The 22,341-nt window shown below is 41.0% G+C and overlaps 1 protein-coding gene across 2 annotated transcripts in view; it reads left to right on the top strand.

The window, feature by feature from the left end:
- HDAC9 (histone deacetylase 9) overlaps nucleotides 1–22,341 on the top strand; it is a 686,372-nt gene that overhangs the window by 464,330 nt on the left and 199,701 nt on the right. The window lies entirely within an intron of this gene.

The following is a 22,341-nucleotide window of genomic DNA, read 5'->3' as shown; positions in this document are numbered from 1 at the left end:
TTCTGGCATTTATGGTATACTTCAATTCTTAGGAGCGGCATCTGTTTTCTGTTCTATATCACAAAACTGAATGGTTCTTATATTTCTAAAAGCACAGTACAATACAACGGCCAGTTTCTTATCTATGACACAGTAGTGCCTAGAAGCCCAGTCAAGCTCAGAACCCCATTGTGCTGGGTGCTGTACAAATTAATGAGATGCCCTTCTTAGGAGGGGATGGGAAGAGTGTGGAACCAAGCATCACTTATAATGGCAAACTCTAGCCATAAATCAGAGCAGGTAGATGTGCCTGTCACAATGATGTGTGCAGACACAGTTAACAATGCTAAGATTTTTAAGTGTTGCTACTGGGCTTCAGAGTCAACATTCAAAGGGGGGCAGTCCACAACTCCTGAGACCAAATGTTCATTTACCCCACATGGAGTGTGAATAAAGAGCTTTTCATGGAGGCTCTACGAAGGGCTGGGGAATGATCTTCCACAACCAAGTGGCTGGCTTGGAGCAAGCAGCTCTTCACAGGCTCCCAGTCCTAGGCCAGTTGTTTTAACCCCATGAATTCACTTCGCACTGAATCTCCTCATCACTCCCCTTCACAGCCCCCAGCGACACCACCAGAAAGCCCTGCAAGAAAGGTCCCCCTTCAAAGTCTCCACTTGCACAGTGTAACCATACTGGGTTGGGCCAATTTAGAGCCTTCTGTGTCTTTTGCAAGGGACAGCATTTTGGCCTTAGAGATGTGGCACTGCCGTTCATGTTCAGAATAATATTGTCACAACAAGAAGGGATGGAGGCCTAATTCTGTTTCTGAATGTATTTAGAATTCTAGAGAAAATGTTGTGTCACCAGAAGAGTGTAGGTACAAAACTCCAGTGCATACCAGCTCAACTCAATGCCTTCAGCAATGATGAGATTACTCTTCTTTCTAGGCCAGCTCCTTAAGTCTGTGTCACACAGGATCCAGGAGGCGGGGAGGCTGCCATTACACTAATCTTCTGCCCCTTCAGTCCTGGGAGCAGTTCAGCCTCAGGTGCTACTTAGAGCAGCTCAAAGCTGCTCTGAATATTGTAATCTGGTAACGGCCCGTTAGGGCCCATTATGCATCCAGGGATTGGAGGAGTGTAGGGCATTCCAAGCATGTCTTCAGAACCCCCCTGCACCATGAGGGGGAGCTAGAGCGGGGATGTTTTGGTTACACATCCGACAACACAGTTAGATCATTGTCAATCTTCTGAAGTGACACAACTTGTGCGCTGCAGTGACTCCCAGTGCTTGTTCTTTTATTCTTTATGTTATCATTTAAAATGTGTGTTTTCAGGATGAGATTCCGTCAGACTCTGAGCAAAACTGAAAGGGGAGCTTCCTCATGCTGCTCTGCGATAAACCTCAGACCTGACTATGGGGGACCTCTTCTAGCGCCTCTTCAGGACTGTTCAGTCTTTAGCCAGTCCCCCCTCTGCTGAGAATGCCTGTAAGATTGACAGTTAACATTAATTATGCGGCTGAGTTCTTTATTTATCTGGTCACCCATCTCTTAGCAACCAGATTCTGCCAACTCATTTCACAGACACCACCAAACAGCAGCCAGCAGGACCATCTTTTGGATATATCAGGCTTGATCCATGGCTGAAACAGTGATTTAGACATGAAAAACTCCCTATCAGCAATCCTTCTAAACCTCCTCTTTTTTCCAAGATGGTTACTTTTGGTCTTCTAGCATTTTATCTAACAGTCTCTTATAGTTCTTCTTCTCTCTTATCTGTATAGTTTCCTTTTGTCTCAAAATGGAAAATTGCTCAAGTTTTATCTCCTGTGGAGTAGTGTGATGGATTGTCTTATGGATATTTTTAAATGTGCTGAATTCTTGACCATATGCTTATATCTTCAATACAATTTCTTTTGTAGTTTTGATAGAAGAAGAAAATAACACTAAATATGATCTCTATTCATCACCACCTTGCTCATTCCATTTACATTTCACTTCATCAAGTAGTTCAAATCTATTCATTTCTAAGGAAGAATTTGCATCATATGCGTTTAAGGCAGGGGTGGGCAAACTTTTTGGCCTGAGAGCCACATCTGGATATGGAAATTGTATGGCAGGCCATGAATGCTCACTAAATTGGGGGTTGGAGTGCAGGAGGGGGTGAGGGCTTTGACTGGGGGTGCAGGCTTTGGGGTAGGGTTGGTGATGAAGGGTTGGGGTGCAGGAGGGTTCTCTGGGCTGGGACCGAAGGGTTCGGAGGGGGATCAGGGCTGGGGCAAGGGTGCAGGTTCTGAGCGGCGCTTACCTCAAGCAGCTTCCAGAAGCAGTGGCATGTTCTCCCTCCAGCTCCCAGGCAGAGGTGCAGCCCCATCCACAGGCGCTGCCCCAGCAGCTCCCATTGGCTGTGGGTGCCAGCTAATGGGAACTGTGGGAGCAGTGTGCGGAGCCCCCTGGCTGCCCCTATGCATAGGAGGTGGAACGGGGACATGCTGCTGCTTCCGGGAGCCGAGCAAAGCCCTGGCATGCATGGAGCAGGGCAAGCCCCTGACCCCGGTCCCCAGCTGGAGCTCAAGGGCCGTATTAAAATGTCTGAAGGGCCAGATGTGGCCCCCGGGCTGTAGTTTGCCCACCCCTGCCTTAAGGCAAGCAATTTGGACTATATCAACTTGCACAAACCCCTTTGCTAACAGAAATGTCCTTTGTGCCCCATGAAGGACACTCTAAGTTTTCATTATAGTCTTTTTTTTTTATATTAGTTCTAGCGATTTTCTTTGCACAGAGAGCCTTGGAAACCAATGCAAACCAAGTATTAGGGTTGGAAGGAAGAGCAGTGGAACACCATTTCTGCAGCAGGAGGGGATGGTGAATACTGCACACAACACAACCACACTCTTTATGTAAAATAAACTTGTTAAATTTGAGGGATATCCCACAGAATCAACCCTTGGATGTGTTATGAAGGTGGACTGGAATCCATTACATTTGGATTTAAGGGCAGGATAATATTGTTTTGCAGCCTGCCCAAAAACGACTCTGCATCTTGTAACTTTCAGCCCTCTCTGGGACTGCACCAATTGCTGCTCTTGATCTCTCTAGTTATGTGCTCATATGGTCTCCCGCCCTTACAGTATTTGAATCCGCTTGCATATTTAGAAATAAGGATGTCTCCTTTACGCCAACCTTTCAAAGAAATAACTCTGTTAGTTTAGTTATTTCACTTTAGAGATATGGGGGTGGGGGGGCAGGTAGAGAAACCTTCGTCAAAGAAATATGTTTTGTATCTTGCTCTCAATGCACTGAGGCCAGTGCTTATTCTCATCTCATCTGGCAGTGAATTCCACAGTCTAGATGCTGCTCTGAGGAAAGTTCTGTCTCCTGCACTCTCAAACTTCCCACTGTTGACTGGCAGTTTCACTCTTCCAGTGGAACATGGCTGTATAGCAGGTCATTGTCCTGGGGAAAGCACAACTGCTCAGGTAGCTAGGTCCAGTTCACAAAGGACTTTCAGTATCAGAACAAAGAGCTTGAACTGGACTTTTTTCTGTGGGATGCCAGAGCTATGGGAAGGAGTACTTGTGGCACCTTAGAGACTAACCAATTTATTTGAGCATAAACTTTCGTGAGCTACAGCTCACTTCATCGGATGCATACTGTGGAAAATACAGAAGATGTTTTTATACACACAGACTGTGAAAAAATGGGTGTTTATCACTACAAAAGGTTTTCTCTCCCCCCACCCCGCTCTCCTGCTGGTAATAGCTTATCTAAAGTGATCACTCTCCTTACAATGTGTATGATAATCAAGGTGGGCCATTTCCAGCACAAATCCAGGGTTTAACAAGAACATCTGAGGAACAGTGGGGTGGAGGGGGGGAATAAACAAGGGGAAATAGGCTTGAATAGAGACTGGGAATGGTTGATTCATTATAAAAAGTAACCTAAGTTAATTGTATCCAATTTGCAAATTAATTCCAATTCAGCAGTCTCTCGTTGAAGTCTGTTTTCGAAGATTTTTGTTGAAGGATAGTCACTTTGAGATCAGAAATCGAGTGACCAGAGAGATTGAAGTGTTCTCCGACTGGTTTATGAATGTTATAATTCTTGACATCTGATTTGTGTCCATTTATTCTTTTACGTAGAGACTGTCCAGTTTGCCCAACGTACATGGCAGAGGGGCATTGCTGGCACATGATGGCATATATCACATTGGTAGATGTGCAGGTGAACGAGCCTCTGATAGTGTGGCTGAAGTTATTAGGCCCTGTGATGGTGTCCCCTGAATAGATATGTGGGCACAGTTGGCAACGGGCTTTGTTGCAAGGATAGGTTCCTGGATTAGTGGTTCTGTTGTGTGGTATGTGGTTGCTGGTGAGTATTCGCTTCAGGTTGGGGGACTGTCTGTAGGCAAGGACTGGCCTGTCTCCCAAGATTTGTGAGACTGTTGGGTCGTCCTTCAGGATAGGTTGTAGATCCTTGATAATGCGTTGGAGGGGTTTTAGTTGGGGGCTGAAGGTGACGGCTAGTGGCGTTCTGTTATTTTCTTTGTTAGGCCTGTCCTGTAGTAGGTGACTTCTGGGAACTCTTCTGGCTCTATCAATCTGTTTCTTCACTTCCACAGGTGGGTATTGTAGTTGTAAGAATGCTTGATAGAGATCTTGTAGGTGTTTGTCTCTGTCTGAGGGGTTGGAGCAAATGCGGTTGTATCGCAGAGCTTGGCTGTAGACAATGGATTGTGTGGTGTGGTCAGGGTGAAAGCTGGAGGCATGTAGGTAGGAATAGCGGTCAGTAGGTTTCCGGTATAGGGTGGTGTTTATGTGACCATTGTTTATTAGTACTGTAGTGTCCAGGAAATGGATCTCTTGTGTGGACTGGACCAGGCTGAGGTTGATGGTGGGATGGAAATTGTTGAAATCATGGTGGAATTCCTCAAGGGCTTCTTTTCCATGGGTCCAGATGATGAAGATGTCATCAATATAGCACAAGTAGAGTAGGGGCGTTAGGGGACGAGAGCTGAGGAAGCGTTGTTTTAAGTCAGCCATAAAGATGTTGGCATACTGTGGGGCCATGTGGGTACCCATAGCAGTGCCGCTGATTTGAAGGTATACATTGTCCCCAAATGTAAAATAGTTATGGGTAAGGACAAAGTCACAAAGTTCAGCCACCAGGTTAGCCGTGACATTATCCAGGATAGTGTTCTTGACAGCTTGTAATTCATCTTTGTGATGGAATGTTGGTGTAGAGGGCTTCTACATCCATAGTGGCCAGGATGGTGTTATCAGGAAGATCACCGATGGATTGTAGTTTCCTCAGGAAGTCAGTGGTGTCTCGAAGGTAGCTGGGAGTGCTGGTAGCGTATGTACTGTTGATACTTCAACCCTTGTTATCTGACCCACTGCAGCAATATTTTGGTATAGATGTTGAATAATATCGATGAGACTGAACTTTGTAGGACTCTGCAGGTAAGGGCTCTGGACTCAGTCTGAGAGGAAGGACACAAGCCATTTTGGGCTGATTGTATTCAATCTGCAGGACGAACAGGAGTTTTTGTTGATCAACAGCATCAAATGCTTCAGAGGGGTCAAGAAGGAGTATAGCTGTACTTCACATATCTATGCAAGGAGAAGGCCATCCACCAGAACAAGTGTTGGGGCCTGACACCTATCTGAGAGGATTCAAGACACTAGCAGATGACCGGTGTGCCTGGAGATATTTTCTTTTAGTAGCTTATCGACCAGCAGGTGTTCGCTCCCAAGTTAGCTGCCCAGCCCACCATCAGAGAAGACCCACTCCCCATCTGACAATGCACACCACAGCCAGAGGCCATAGTACAAACCATCTTCCACCATTGCTACAAAGAGAGGTCACAATACAGCCACCTATCACAACTGCTGCTGCTGTGAGGAACAGCTGTCAGGTAGGGGAGTCTTCTGGAGGAGCTTTTGGGGGAAATGTGGTGGGTCAAAGAAGTGTTTGGCTAGGGGAATAGGGATGGGTGATTTGGATTGGGTATATAGTGTCTCAGGTTAAAGGATCGATAAGATTTTGAGTGGGAAAACCAGAGAGAATATCATGTATCACAGACCAAGGGAGAGAGGTTTTGAGGGAACTTCCTTTTTAAATATTGGCTGCAGTAGTAAAGTTACCTACAGGCGGGAGATAAAACAGCAAGGAAACTCCACAAAATGTTCTTCAAACTGTCCTTTTGGACAATTGTGTGGGGTTCACTGTGGAACTGGCTTAGCGTTCCTCAGAGAAAGCAGCATGAGTTCCTCAGCGTTACGGTGATAAAGAGCACAATAATTACAGGAACATTTGCTTTCTAACATTTGCTTTTCTAACTTTATCAGAATAAAGAGAACAATCTTATCCCTAAAGTTATTATGTTTCCCTCTGCTTCACTGAAGAGCTTTGGCCTAGAAACTTCCCTAGCCCACCCCTTCCTGGCTTCCTGCTATGGTTTTAGTGGAACAATTCATATATCCTCACAAGTCCCCAGATGTATCAGACCCACCACAGTGTTCCTTGGGCCTTCTGCCTCCTGGGTGCATGGTCATTGGAAGGCATGTGCTGTTGCACAAAGGAAACCCTCTCTAGAAGGGTTACGAGCATAGAGCCCTAGTTACTGCTGCTTCACACAGTGTTAATTTAGGTCCCAGGTACCTGAGTGGATAATTATGACTTCTGTGGGAAGGTAAACAGAGGACAACAGCACCTGCTGCCATCTCCAAGCCCACCCATAAGTTCTTCAGGAAAGAAGAAAGGAATGAGACAGAGGAAGATGGCACAGGAGCAGCACCCTCCCCCCCCTTCTAGCCCCGTCTGCATCCCCTCTCGTTCAACTGGATGGCGGGTTTTGTCCCTTTGTACCTACTGATTTGTAGCACCTCCGCCCCTTCCTCATAACATCACTGCTTCAATGGGAAGTTCTGGAATAGATAAAGACTGAGGATCCTGGAACTACATGCAATAGTTTAGAGAACTATTTATCACAGCTGTTTTTTTTTTAAGTACAATTTTGTGATTTTTTTCTATTTTTTTCTGTTTTCCCAAAAAAATCTAATAATTTGGACCAGCTCTATAGCTGGTTGAATAAATAAAACACAGATTTTCACTGAATTTTTTCAGGGAGTCAATTCATGAAGCTTGAGAATTTTTGTTTAAAAAAGTTTAAATTCAAAAATTTTCTACCAACTATACTATTTATAGCTACCTAGCATGACACCCAAATTGATTGTTGCATTTCTATTCTTTGTGACTCCTTCAATGATGTTAGATTTATTGTTAAACAAGAATTTTCTTGGTCTAGTAACGGAGATTATAATCAGTAAGCACAGGATTAAAAAAGTAGAGAAAAAAAAACCTATCCTCTGTTCTAGTCTCTATACTTGTTACATCTAAATCTCAATTTAACAATTTGAGTGCATATTATAATAACCAGAGGCAGAGCCAAGAGTATCAACCTCTTGTCATCTCTGTTATACCATTTATGAAATACAAATTTACACTATTATTTTTCCAGCTGGAAGACTGTATCCTGATTTCATTATATCATTATCAATTATTAAGACTAACATGTTAATACAGTGCCCGCCCTGAAATCTAAACCTCTTCAAATATCTGCTGAGGCTATGACCAACTGCTACAGAAACACATTAGGGGTAAAAATATTAGCAAAAATACACAATAAATACTTAACCAAAAAGATATTGGGCACATTTTTCTTCTTGTTTCATTAACATTATTTTAAAAGACAGGTCTTGATGTGCCAAGTAGGATTTTCCCAGATTTTTAATCCTCTTTATGTTAAAAACACTTTATAATTTCGAGAATATCATCTATGGGAAATGGTTTACCTGTCATTAGTCATCTCCTAGAAATCTCAGTGACTGGACATTTAAACCACAGTGACAATCATTCATTAATAGTGCCTTCCATTCCTGTTTTCAGTCTTGGCCCTGTGGTGCAAAAAACTGTACCAGTGATCTAATCTGACATCCTCATCTATTTAAAAGCTACTCCTAGATATTAGTTCCAAACTAGCATTCTAGATAGTGCTAATAACAGTGCCAACCAAAAACAAGAGTGACAAATTCCACCCACGTGCAATTCATCTGGATATATGAAGGTGTAGATAAATGTGCTGTATCCTTCAGACAAGTTGTCACAAAATATGAAATTTAAGTTCACGTCATTACTAAAAGTCTGAAAAGGGATTTATCTTTCAGTTCTGAAGTATTTGTTGAGCTCTGGATTAGGATAAAATGCTGTCAGAAATGTGTTAGCACCTTGATTTCAGGCAATACCTGAAATTCCCCTTGACTTCAGTGTGGAGATTTCTTTTTTCTTTAACCTGTTTTCAGCTTGTCTTAATGAACATTCCTGAGTTTTCACATACCCTTAGCAGTTTGAGCCGCACCTTTAAAAATAAATAACTGACTTAACATTTGAGGACAATGACCAAAGACAGGGAACTTGCAGAACATGCTGCTATTCTCACTTTAACATTATTTTTGTGGGCACCGTGCACTTCTAAAATGGTTACGCTTTCCCCCCAACCGTTGTTATATAAAAGATTTACTGTTACAGTTTGTGTGTGGCCAGGCAATGGCATATGGAAAACATGTTTCCTGCTATTTAATTTAATTACTCCAATCACGTGCCAGCCTCGGGCATGTCATTCTGGACCTCTGAGGCTCTTTGTCTGTCAAAGAGATGGACAATATCTTGGCTTTGTTTAGCTGCTCTGGAGGCTGCAGATAAAACCACTGAAATACTGACTGTTTGTTTAACCAAAACTTTGCATTTTTACCATTTGGCTTTGATTTTTTGTTTTACAAAAAAGATGACATTTTGGCCTTGGTGAGCTGAAAAGGAAATAGTAAGGATATGAAGAAGAACTGTCACTTTTGGAGGTTTAATATACAAAAAAAAAAAAAAAGAATACTCTAGCTTCCTGGTCAGAAATAAGCTTTGTTAGCAGAAACTTAAAGCATGTATCATTGTGTTATTTCAGACTTGGCTGTTAGGACTTTTCCAGCCCCACACTATGTATAACTGTTCCATCATAATGCATTTAGTTCTTGTCTGACATGGTGCAGGTTTCAGTTTTTCTTTTTAAAAGATGAAATTATAAAAGCAAAACTAAGCGTGACTGCATTGCAAGTCATCACACAAGTAGCCTGATAAGGGCTAACTTTATAAAACACCTTTAGTAATTCAGAAGTTATATGAAATATATGTAACAAACTTTAACAGAAATCTGTGTGGTAAATCCTAGAATTTGGTAAAATGACATTTACGGTGCTGAACATTATAAGCCCCAATTCAGGAAAGCACTTAAGAGTGCTTAACTTTTAAGCATGTGCTTAAGTTCCATTGGCTTCAATACGATCTGAGCTCATGCTTCAGTGCTATCCTGAATGGGTGTTTTCTTGAATTAAGGCCACAGATGGTAAATGCTATTAAGTAATATTTAAAGACCGGAAAACCACTTGTAATACATACTTGAGCCTTTTGGGGCTATATCTTTCATGACAGAGAATAAAGAAAGCAAACTTTCACAGTGTCAGTTCCACGAAGCATCTTTAATCAAGGTGAATTCCTTGATTTAAGAAACTACTATATGTGGAAAGCCTTTTTATTTTACATTTTTTCAGAGCTGAACAAGTTAAGTGTGACTGTGGACAACACTTAATAGCTTTGTAGTCAGTTTAAGTTACAGACTTCACTTTCATATATATTTGAGTATGGTACTGCACCTATGTCCTAGCGTATTCAGGTGGAATTTGCTTACAAATGAAATCAAACTGGTTTCTCCAAAGGCACAAAGTAAAGTAATTCCCAGAGTAATGTGTCAGTAGCTCATTCTGAATCAGAGCTCTGGATCTACTTGGCTCTCAGGTTTTGAGAACCACAAGCTGACACCACTTCCCACAATATTAACAGGTGTTTCTCTCTGTTTTCCATTTACCTAGAAACACACATTGATATGCTGTGAAACCATGTCATTGCAAATCGATTATAGAGGTACTGTGCTGACAACTGTACATAGGTGTGTGCATATACCTACACATTGATCTAGTGTCTGTGTGTGGGTGAGAGTGTGCAAGCAGACAGGAGTCGGGTATAAAACAAAATAATATGTGATTGTAATCTGCATGACTGCGTTGTGGTGTAATGATGTGGAGTTTGAGCCTGATTCAGTAAAATGAAACCAGTGAAGTGATTCAAGGGAGAGGTGATGCAACTGGAGCTTGGGGAGGGAGACAGCAGAGACGATTGCTTTTGCTGCGTCATATTGGAACGAATAGGTGGTGGGAAAGAGGAGAGGCAGAGAGGCCAGGCAGGAAAAGCTTACATTAATCAAGTCAAGAGTTGACATATCTGTGAGCAATAGGTCAAAAATGTGGTTGTGCTGTCGGGCATATCCGGGGAGTCCCTGCTGTGTTTTGTTTTTTGTTGTTTTTTTTTAAAACTGGAGACAAGGGACCTTCCTGGGGACATGTGGGCATAATAAACAAGTGACAGATATTCAGGGCCTGATTTTCAAAATTCTTGCAATTCCAGATCATTTGAAAATAAAGTGCCTACATTTGCACGCACAAGTACCATAACTGCATATGCAAGTCAGGCACTTGCACGATGGTTTGCCTCTGCAGTTGTGGTAACTGTATAAACAGGTATGGAGTTGTCTTTGCGCACATCTTTGTACATGGTCTTATATGCCTGACTTCTTAAAAATCTGGCCATCGGTGTATTAACCTGTTCTCACATTCAGTATTTAACCTATTTAGAAATTACAATATATGTTTACTTGTATTTAACGGTCTGTGTGATATGCCTGTGTTTAAAAATGTATCTCTAATCCATCTACCAGCTAGCCTAATTTTTCATACTAAAAGCAAGTGAAATAATTCTTTTTGATTTAGTAATCTGAACTAGACGTATTTCATGTTAAATACGAGACTGTTATGCAGTCACACCCTGTTTCAAGTCCTGGCCCTCCATTATGTGGTAATACAGGTTATGTAAATCCCCTGTTGTTGCTCAAACCCATGTCCCACCAACCAATTTATTCTGAGTATCATGGCTTGCTGCAGAAAGGAATTTGCATGGAAGCAATCCTCCACTTAAACTGCCTCTCTTGCTTTTCATTCTCGCATAAGCTACTGTTTCAGCTTTGCTTGTACCCCTCTAATGGCTGGGCAACCGAAGAGGAGACTGTGCTACTTCAGCAAGCTAACAGAGACACTCCTGTAGCTTAGGTGGTAGAGACCTCTGCTTTTACAGCTGATGGTCTAGGGTTCATTCCCCCCTGAAAACCTATGCTAGTGGCTTCTTAGACGAAGTTGCAGAAAGTACTGTAAACCTAAAAATATAAAAATAAATAGTAGCTTTTGTGTTGGACAACAGGTGATCTTTCTCCCTCTTCCTGCCTGTTCATCACAGACCAATTACCTCATAATCTCTCCTAACAGCTCTAAATCAAAAGGTCTGAGACTCCAAAGTGGGTGTTTTAGGGATGTGAAGCACCTTGAAAGTTATTGGAAACCTGCCTTCCCCATCAGTCTTTAGAGGCACTGGGCATGTTCAGCACTTTCCTAAAATCCACTAGTTCCTACGGGGAAGGAGCCATGGACTCCACCTATGGCAAAAAGGAGAAGTTGGTTGCCTGCATGAATACTGTGAACCTTAGTGATGGTACTTTCACTCACCTAGAGAATTGCTCCATAGCTGTAGGGAGAACCTCACAAATTTAATATGTTCTGCACCATGGAGCCACTACATTTGCTACATGACTCAAAAGCAGTAAATAACACATTACCACATTCATGCTATTGTCAGACAGATATGCCTTAAAGAGACACATGCTAAAGTCCTTAACTTGCTGGACAACCTTAGAACACCATCGTTCATTAATTGCACCAATTCTGCTTCTCTAGTTCTATCAGTTGGTGATGTCATATATTTGCTGTAGTTCTGATGAAGGATTGAGAATACTTATTCATAGGCTGAATTCATTCCATACACTGGTGTAGCAGAATTAAGCCCTGTAAGTCCACAGTTGTTACCTTACACACCAGTGTGACAGCAGAATTTGGCCCATACAGGATTGCCTTCAACTGTCTGTTTACTTCAGCTCTTATTTAAGTAGTCCTGGGTGGACAGTGAGGTGATTTTGTCATGACTTTGGGCTAGATTTTTGAGCTATAAATTGTAAGCACAGATAATCTATTACTTTTGAAACTCTGTTGGTGAACATTATCCACTTTTTGGGCCTCGTGGTTTTGTTGTGTTTTGTTGCTGTTTGTGAACAGTCTTACAAATGGATGTTATTTTTTAAAACACTTGCATGTGGAGGAATGGCGGTATGAAGGCACATTTTTGTATATGAACAAGAGCATCCTACACGTATGAGGGTATTTATTCTTTACTCTGTTATTCTATTTCAAAAGTTCCAGCCGTCTAAGCAGAGAACAGAATCAATATCAGGTGATTTTACATGGACAATTATATGCCAAAGAACAATAAACGAGCCACTAGTTCTGAAATGTTATTAAAAGTTCTCTCTAATATTTAGTCTAAACAAATGTAATTTGTTTTCAGAATTTAGTTTCTTCTGTAAAATTTTTTATTGTGTGTTTTGCTTTAAGCATAATGGCTGCGAGGGTTGCTTTTCTTTCTTTGAGTTCCGACAGTTTTTATTTTTTAAATGCAATATGATTGAATGTCCCTTTGAAGATTGTTTATGGAGAGCAAACAGATCTCCACCCTGTTTGTGGTTCACCACAACCTCACAGAAGGTTAGCTGGAGAACTCTTAAACAAAATGGTCATGGGAAGCCGCACATCTTCAGACTTGGAATCTGCTGCTGTGTATTTTCTGTGAAAATGTCCTCTGAGTGTGTTTCTGCATGTAGTACATATAATCGGGACAAAGTCCATGCACATTTATACTGTGTCTGCACACAGGGTGAGGTTTTGTGCAGCAACTGATAGACATAGCCCAAGGGGAAGGAGGCTAAGGTAGCTTTAAGCCACCTTAGTATCCTCTCAATTCTGCCCTGCTGTGGGTGCCCAATGTAACCTATGTTATGTAGCTCAAGCCAAACTGCCTATACGGATAGCACCACATCTAATCACTGTAGTGAAGTCTTTCATAAGCCTGATCCCTTCCACGCCTGGCCCATCCCCTGCAGCCAATAGCACCATTGGCTTGTGGAGTGGGCATTTTAAGACTTGCTGGCTCTTTTACTCAGTTCCTTGTGCTGAAGGAGTTCTCTTTTGGCTGGATCTGGGACCATGGTTGGAGGAAATATCCCTCCCAGAATAACTTGCTAAATTAAGTGGAGTTACTCCAATTTTCCCCCACTGTACTAGACATGAGAGCAGAACTTAGGTCACTCAGTATAATAGGTTTCAGAGTGGTAGCCGTGTTAGTCTGTATCAGCAAAAACAATGAGAAGTCTTTGTGACACCTTAGAGATTAACAAATTTATTTAGGCATAAGCTTTCATGGGCTAGAATCCACTTCATCAGATGCATGGAGTGGAAAATACAGTAGCAGGTATAAATACTCAGCACATCAACAGATGGGAGTTGCCTTACCAAGTAGGAGGTCAGTCTAACAAGACAATTCAATTAACAGCAGGATACCAAGGGAGGAAAAATTACTTTTGAAATGGTAATGAGAGTGGCCCATTTCAAACAGTTGACAAGAAGGTGTGAGTAACAGGAGGGGGAAATTAGTATGGGGAAAATTAGGTTTTGTAATGACCCAACCACTCCCAGTCTTTATTCAGGCCTAATTTAATGGTGTCCAGTTTGCAAATTAATTCCAGTTCTGCAGTTTCATGTTGGAGTCTGTTTTCAACAAAAAAAATGTCAAAGAATTGCCACTTTTAGGTCTGTTATTGAGTTGCAGACAACAACCCAGGAACCAAACCCTGCAACAAACCCCGGTGCCAACTCTGTCCACATACCTATTCAAGGGACACCATCATAGGACCTAACCACGTCAGCCACACCATCAGGGGCTCGTTCACCTGCACATCTACCAATGTGATATGTGCCAGCAATGCTCCTCTGCCATGTACATTTGCCAAACCAGACAGTCTCTACGCAAAAGAATAAATGGACACAAGTCTTACATCAGGAATTATAACATTAAAAAGCCAGTAGGAGAACACTTCAATCTTCCTGGTTATTCAATAACAGACCTAAAAGTGGGAGTGGTTGGGTCATTACAAAACCTAATTTTCCACATACTAATTTCCCCTTACTGTTACTCACACCTTCTTGTCAACTATTTGAAATGGGCCACTCTCATTACCACTTCAAAAGTAATTTTTCCTCCCTTGGTAACCTACTGTTAATTGAATTGTCTTGTTAGACTGACCTCCTACTTGGTACGGCAACTCCCATCTGTTGATGTGCTGTGTATTTATACTTGCTACTGTATTTTCCACTCCATGCATCTGATTAAGTGGGTTTTAGCCCACGAAAGCTTATGCCCAAATAAATTTGTTAGTCTCTAAGGTGTCACAAGGACTCCTCGTTGTTTTTTTCAGTATAATAGCTCACTCGGAAGAAGACTTGGTGAAAAATAAATACACTGCACTGAAGATGACAACAAAGCATTTGTAACCATAAACATATTAGAGGATTAAGGAAACTTTCCACATATACAGTAGTTACCATTTACAAGTTGGCTTTTACCAAGAATTACAAAGCATTGCAAGGGACAACTGTGGTAATGGTCGGGAAATACTAATTTTAATTGTTTTTCTGTAGCTATGGTCTTCTACCTATGTTCCATTCATGATTTTCACCTTCTTTTGTTCCTAAGCACACCTCTGTAAAGCAGTTGCATATTCCATTCACAACTTTCAGTTATCCTCAATGGGATACATGAAGTCAATGAGCTTTGGATCAGGCCCTGAATGGGCAAACTAACTTTCTCCAAAATTATCACCACTCTAGCCATTCAGAATAATTAGTATAGAGTTTCTTACCACAAGCACTGTATCTGAACCAGTGTTAGTATTTTGAGCTTCTGCCACTGGTACTGGAATGGCCATCATTTTGACAGGTCCTTCCCACTGCAATCTCTGTGACTCAAACCCTCGTTTAGTGCAACATGCCAAGTTCTGTTACAGGTTGTAGCATGCATAAGTGAGTGGGAGATAGGACTGGTGGTAAACTGAGCTTCAGATCTGAGGTGGACCCAAAGTTTATCAGTGAAGTAGGGAAGGAAGGAGTCTGCTGTCTGGTGATAAAGATGCGAAGGAACTTTCTGGGTAGTACAGCTTAATTGCCTAACTTTTCAGGAAATCATACCTGAGGAGATCATCTCTTTCCTGCCATTTTTCCCCTCCAGTATGACGAAGAATTCAGTTTACACCAACCTGGGCAAACAGGTTCTAATCTAGACCAATTCAACTCTGGCATGATTAAATACATTCAACGGACGTCTGCTCTGAATGGGACCTGAATTTGGTTCAGAGTTTAACAAATCTGTATCTCACCTATGGCAGTGACAGTGGTGTTCTTTCCTAAAGCAGAAACTTGTACCATGGTTGCTGGTAGCATACGGATGATAAGCTATGTCACTGAGGTCAACAATAATAGCAACAGAGGAGGAGAGAGGTCATAGAGGAAAAAATTACTGTCAAAAGAAAGGGGCCTGACTAGAAAGCATAAGCAAATTTAACAATAAAAGGAATGTAGCAGTAGACCCCAAAAAGTATAGTTTGAAATCTTCTGGAGAACAGCATTCGAAGCATTTTGGGAAAGAGAAAAAAAAACTATATGAGACAAACCCTGTGAAATGTTACACCTTCAGTACAATCCCTTTCTAGCAGCTGATCATTTTACTAAAATCATCATAATAACTAGTTTTACACAGTTGAGGTAGCAAGATGAAAGATTTATAGTTTGCACTGGATTTAATGGTATGAGAGGAATTGGTTGCCAAATGGGGCTGTGCTTTGAATAGGGCGCCTTTGGTTTGGTTGGTGTGTTTGTTCTGTGGCTAGAGTTCACTAAAAGAAGTCTTTTGATGTGATGGCCAACAATAACTATCTGGGGAGGAGGAGAAATCCAAATCCTCCATGTTTTAGAGAGAGAACAGAATGAAATACTTGGGTATGTAGAAAAAAATAGGACAACAGATTCCATGGTGGTGTGAGGTAGATCAATTCATAGGGTGCTTATGTGATTTGTCACCTTAAAAAAAGATTTATTGACACCAAATCATGATAGTTAAAAGAACTAACTCGACCTGCTTTTGAAGACAAGGCTGCTTGAGAAGAGGGGACAGTAAGTTTGGAACAGAGTCCTGAGCTTTAGAAACAACACTGCTGGTTTGGCTTAGTTTCCAATATTGTTGCCTACTTTTAAATCCTTTCAGCAGGACCTCACTCCATTCTGATGACCAGTGAGAATTCCTGTGGAGTAGATTAACCCAACATTTCTCCAACTGCCTAATCTGATTTCAAAGTGAATTTTTAGCATTAGAATATAAACAGAAGCAAAACATTTAATATAATCATGAATCTAGGCTGCAATTCCACATATTGTAGCTTTAAAAGTATCTTGAACTCTACAGCATAACTGAAATAAGACTTACAGTTCTTAGAAAGACCTGACATTTCTGCTCTAACCTAGCGCTGTATCTTTGAACTTTAACTGTGACTCTTGACTTGCCTGTGAGAATGGAGTTATCCATGTAACATCTTATCCTGTAAATCATTTGCTTAATGGACTCCCCCATTTGGGCTCTTTTTTTATTGCTGGGGATGAGTCTTCAGAAAGAATGTGTCTGTATTCCCTCTCTCTCGCTTGGCATTCTCTCTACTTCTTTGACACTCCTTCTGACATTGAGAAACACCTTTGCACATCATATCTAGCTTGAATTCTTGCAAAGCATAGATGATTCAAAGACTCTGGTTGAAAGTCTAGGCATCACTTTGCATGTCTTTTTAGGTATGGGAGACAGACAAGTCAAAAGTTTATTGCTATTTAACGTTGAATTAATGAGATCAAATGATTCTGTAGCTGTCCTTTATTTTCACTTGATTTCACCAACAAAAGATATCAAGTGCCTTCTCTGATTCAAAAATTTAAAGCAAACAAGAAATATGTTTTTGTAAACATTTGTGGCACATGGGGTGAATGTTTAGTACAATGCATTAGGTTTAATCCACATAATCCCCACTAGGGGACATGGCAACAGGACACTTCAAGTTATTGATACTACATGATTGGCCCATGGGAGCACAACAGTAAAAGTTGTTCTGGAAAATGCTAGTACACTAATTGTAGTAAGGAAGGTGGCTAAGTTAGGTATTTTTTACATGGTGTGGTGGTTTAAACAAGTTTAGTTTGTTAGCCATTTCCACATGTACAAACCTCTGTACAGTCATTTTATGGTTAAGGTAAAAACCACTAATGTGTTTTAGGCACCTATTAGGGATATGGCTATATGCCTGTACGTATGTGGGTCACTTCCTAGAGGGCCCAGAATATAATGCAAATGTTCTTTGCCATGCAATGAAAACACATGTGTATTTACTTAATACTTCCATGTGCATCAGCTCTGTTTTATGGGTGAATAAGGCTCATATAATTAATGATGTAGGCAGAGAGGGAGGTACGGGACATGGCAGAAATTCAGAATTATTTTATACACTCTCAAGCTTACTTCATATTTCTCTGAATATTAGAAGATGAGGTATAGGGGGTGGGGGTGGGGGGTAAAATCAGAATACTCCACAGCCCTCTGTAATCTGAGGGATGAAGTAAGGGTGCTTTAAAAATTACACAAGAAAGTCCTTAAAGTATTTGAAATATATTAAAAAATAAAGTGTGCATAGATGTGCGTATGTCACTTTGTTGCCTTTTCTAGTATTACAGTTAGTTCAGAACTAAAAAAATACAGGGACTCTAGTAAGTAGCATAATATAAAATTATATGTTGATTTTTCCATGGGCTATTAATATCTTCTTACTGTGAGACTGTGATGGTTGGTGGTTTCTGGCTTAGTGGTACTTGGCTTGTAGGTAAAGGGGGAAAAAAGAACTAGACCTCCTCCAACATGAATACTGACCTCCAACTGCTATTTAACATAAATTATTTTTGGTTATTTCCAAATTTATCTTTCAATAGAAGATTAAGATATTATGTCTTCCCAGCCTTATTCTGTTTAAGTTTATATATCCTGAAATACTTTAATCATGCTTACCAAGATCACGATCAAGTCAGTGTTAACCTTTGGATGCTGGATGGAATTCAGACTCTCATTCTTTGTGGCATTATAGTAGAAGATTTAGAACTGCCAGTAAGGAAGACAGAAGAACTCTTGCCAATGGTCAGTCATATGAGACAGTGGGAACAGCAGCACAGGACCAGTGGATAGTGTGTTCCACTAGTACAGTACGTCTTATCCTTAGACATTTTTAAGTACATTTCATCCTAATCCAGCCCTTGCTTTTCTTTTATTATTATTCTTCCCCCATTTCAATAAGGAACAATGGTATTATTAAACATCAATGAGGTTCCATTGTTTGGAATAGAAGTTCCCTCCAAGTTTTAGAGTCTAGTGCAAGATTGAATTTCACTTTCCTTTTGAACTTATGAGGAATCAGGACCATTGAAAACATTGCCGTGTAGCCTGTGAATGTTAATGGTATTTAGTTATTGAAATAAAAACTATACGAGGGACTGCATGTCTGAGGGGGTTGGTAATTGAATACAGAGCCTTTCGCCTTTGCGTCAGTGGTTCAAATCGGTCTCTTGTGGATCGTGACCGTGATCGGTTATAACCTAACTGTGCAGTGGCCTATATAAAATGAATGCATAGAAACTATCCCCCTGCCAGTGAAGAATTGTTCTCTGTGGTACGGTTTTCTAGTTAGTAGTTTGTAGTGGATAGTTGTCCACATTAAAAACCACTAGAGCTGGCACTAACTGGCACCTAAGAAACCGTGCCTTCAAGATACAGACATTTTGTGGAGTGGAGCTGCATCATTCAAATGAGTGCTTTAGAAGGAACTCTGCACACAGTGGAAATAGCCTTGCTGATCCACCACTTCAGGGGTGTTGGGAGGTAAAATATACTCCCCTCACTGCTGGCCTCAGTTCCTTCCCACTCCTTATGGGGTGTCTTGTAGCCCAAAAGGTTCACAGAGGGAGTAATTCATGGCTATGAACACTTAATTTCTCACTCCTAAAAGTCTCCACAATATTGTTTCCTTAGCTAAATGCCCGTGAGAAAATTTCATGGCATCATTATGACATTTGGGGGTGTTCAGATCTGGGGGTTTGGTTCAGGTCATTATAGACAGAAGGGCTATATATTAGTTCAGATATTGACTGGATTCAAATTCTCCCAAAGTTCAGAATAGCTCCATGTACAGGGGCTTAGTTTGGGCATCTCTCTAAAATGTAGGCATTTCAGTCAATGGGAGATTTCCCATGGACTTGGATGAAAGTAGATTAAGCCTTATCTTTTACAATGGCCATTTGTAAGTAATTAATTGTATTATATAGTGCCCTATACTAAGTGTGGAGAATTGCATACATATACACACACACACCCACACACGAAGGCCCAGGCAATATTAAAGGTAGCTTTGTTGGGAATTTAATGGCTGTCATTGGCTGTTGTGCCATAGATGGGTGTGGTTTCTACAGACTAAAAAACACATGACAGTGGCCAATTTCAGAAGTAATGCAAAAGGCAGTATAAATTAGACCAGTTTTCTCTTTGTGATCAGGAGTTTAAGTGGGTGTAAGGAGGGGGCTACTTTAAATCACACATTGAGCTCCCCGGCCTGTAAATGACACCACTTAGATAGTTTATCACAGGGTACAGTGGGTGAAAGGGAGTCTGAGTGTAAGGAGGAATTATGCATGGATTTCTGAATTGGGCCTGTCCTGCCCCATAGATTTTATAATCTAATGTTTCCTATTAAAGATGTTGAAAATGCAAATCTGTCATGTCTTTGAAGTGATTTAAAGTAAATTCCCCTCCCTTGCAGTTTCAGTTTCATATAAACTAAACTTCCACTGAGAAAGCCCCCTCTGAAGCTAGTACCAGGACACCACCGTGTAGTGTCCAGCAGGTGTTGCTGTAAGAACAGCATGGCCTGCACTCTTTTCCAAGAGAAGCAAGTACAATCAGTGGGACTCCCAAGTCTTCTGTAAAATGCAGGTCTCTCTGTTGGCAGTGCAACTGACTGCTGCTGTGTTACTGAAGTGAACCCACTTCTGATATTCACTGTGCTAAAAACTTTAGTAGATGAGAAATTAAACTGATGATAGGGAAGAGTCTTTTGATTTGAGAGTCGTCAGAATCCTAATGGCTTCTAAAAACAAAACAACCAATCACACAGTACACAGTTTGCAGTGCATTAGCAAAGGGAACACACCACTATTTCTTCCAAACAAAATCAAAGTGTTAAACTGTTTTTTAAATGCAGATTGAGAGAAGTGAAATTATGGGCAATAAGCTAGTAGCCAAAAAAAGCAAGAGAGGCTAGAATGTTGGTAACCAATTGCAAGCACAGAATCCAAGCAAAACATCTTGAATTGCTAGTACTGTAATAAATTACAGTTTTCACTTTTGTATTTTGTAAGTGAAAACAGCACTAAGTCAAGCTTGAGAAACGCAGAATAAATGATGACCTTTTTATTTACCTGCACCCATTACAAGTCCGAAGAACTACAGAGTGGAGCAATAAATGAAACAGCTGAAGCAGAGTTAAAGACAATCAAAAGAATAGCTGCATTAAGGGACAGATCCATCTCTAATGAAGGAGGGTTCCTGTGCGGCTGAAGAGTTAATTGTCAGGTAGCAATAGATGAAAGCCAAACAGTCTGTAGGATGGTCTGCTACAATGGCTGTTATCTCATTTTCTTCCATGGATTAATTTTCCCTCTTTAACTTTAATGAGATAAAAGTCTAAGGGTAGGAGGTGGCCCTGGAGTGTTCAAAGGGCAAGAAGTGGTCAAGAGCTGGTTTATCTCAAACTTTGATTAGCCTATTTGATAAGTGATACTAAGCACCCTGATTGGTGACTGATTGGGAAACTTGGCCTCCCCCAGCAGGATAGTGAACATGTAAACTCTCTCCTTTAGTTAGTATCTACCTTGGATAGGGGCAAGAGTGATTTATTTCCTGGCCAGGTCCTGGAGTGTATCTACTTTGATTGGCTCCCTTGATCTTGACATCAGTCATTTGGTTTTCAGAGAGAGGGGAACACAGAAGATAATGAAAGCTACATTAGAGAGGGTCTTACAGTTTTTGCAAATGGTATTTTATCTTCAAAGGCAAGTATCTTTCAACAGTAAAGGAGAATTTATTTCCTATTTAAAGAATGTTAGCATGAAATACATTACTATTTTTTCCTTTGCTTTTACAACTTTTCTGCAGATTTTTCCTTCACTAGAACTGTAGTTAGTCTTGTTTAAAAGGGGAAAAAAGTGGCATGAAGTACTGCCCTCAAATACTGAATAAGACACGTTATGGTACTTTCCATACAGGTGCCCACAGGCAGCAGCTTGATGTAGAAGCTACCAGTCTAGCTTCTCCCAGAGTGTGTAGCCTAGGTTAAGTCTACACTAGGAATGAAAGACGAAACGAGGAGAGTGTAAGGAGCCTAGGAAAATAAGAGCAGAGATGAAGACAAGACAATTTGCAAGTCACACACATTACTGACTCTTAGTGTGTAACTTTCATACAAGAATTCATGGCAGTAAAAACCTTAACAGTTAAATAAAACTAAACTATACCCCAGATTTGGGCTTTGGCAAATATCACCAGCATAGTGAACCTCCCCAGGATGGCTCTATGCCAGCCCCTTCTTGACTTTCAGAGTAAGGGACAAACCTGGGGTGTACTGAGGAAGAGAATAGCTGCACACTGCTATTCTCAGCAGGACAGCCCACAGAGCACAACTGTAGCCACAGTGTAAGTTAAAGCAGCCCAATGAGCATACAGGGACCAAAACAGGTGACTTATACAATGGAGAACTGGGAGCATGTTATCTTCCCCAGATTACTATAAAATGCACAAACTCCTAAAAAACTGAAATGCACTTTAACATTATTAATTCTAACACAACAAAACTTCACTTAAATATGTCCTGTCAAACTCTTGGAAAATCCTTCAGCTGTTCTCCAAAATTAGCAAAAGTAATTCACGCTAGCTCCAGAGTGAAGCACTTTTCTGCTTTCTCTTTGTTAAGCCACCCACCTGCTGATCTCCCTTGCTCAAAACCAAAAAACTGACACTTACCTATATCCTCCAAGATAAACAATTTCAAATATGCCTCCACTGAGTCAAAAAACCCACCA

The sequence above is a fragment of the Chelonia mydas genome, chromosome 2, assembly GCF_015237465.2.
Source record: "Chelonia mydas isolate rCheMyd1 chromosome 2, rCheMyd1.pri.v2, whole genome shotgun sequence".
NCBI lineage: Eukaryota > Metazoa > Chordata > Testudines > Cheloniidae > Chelonia > Chelonia mydas.
Note: the sequence above shows the minus strand (reverse complement) of the source record. Positions and strands in the feature narration are given on the sequence as shown.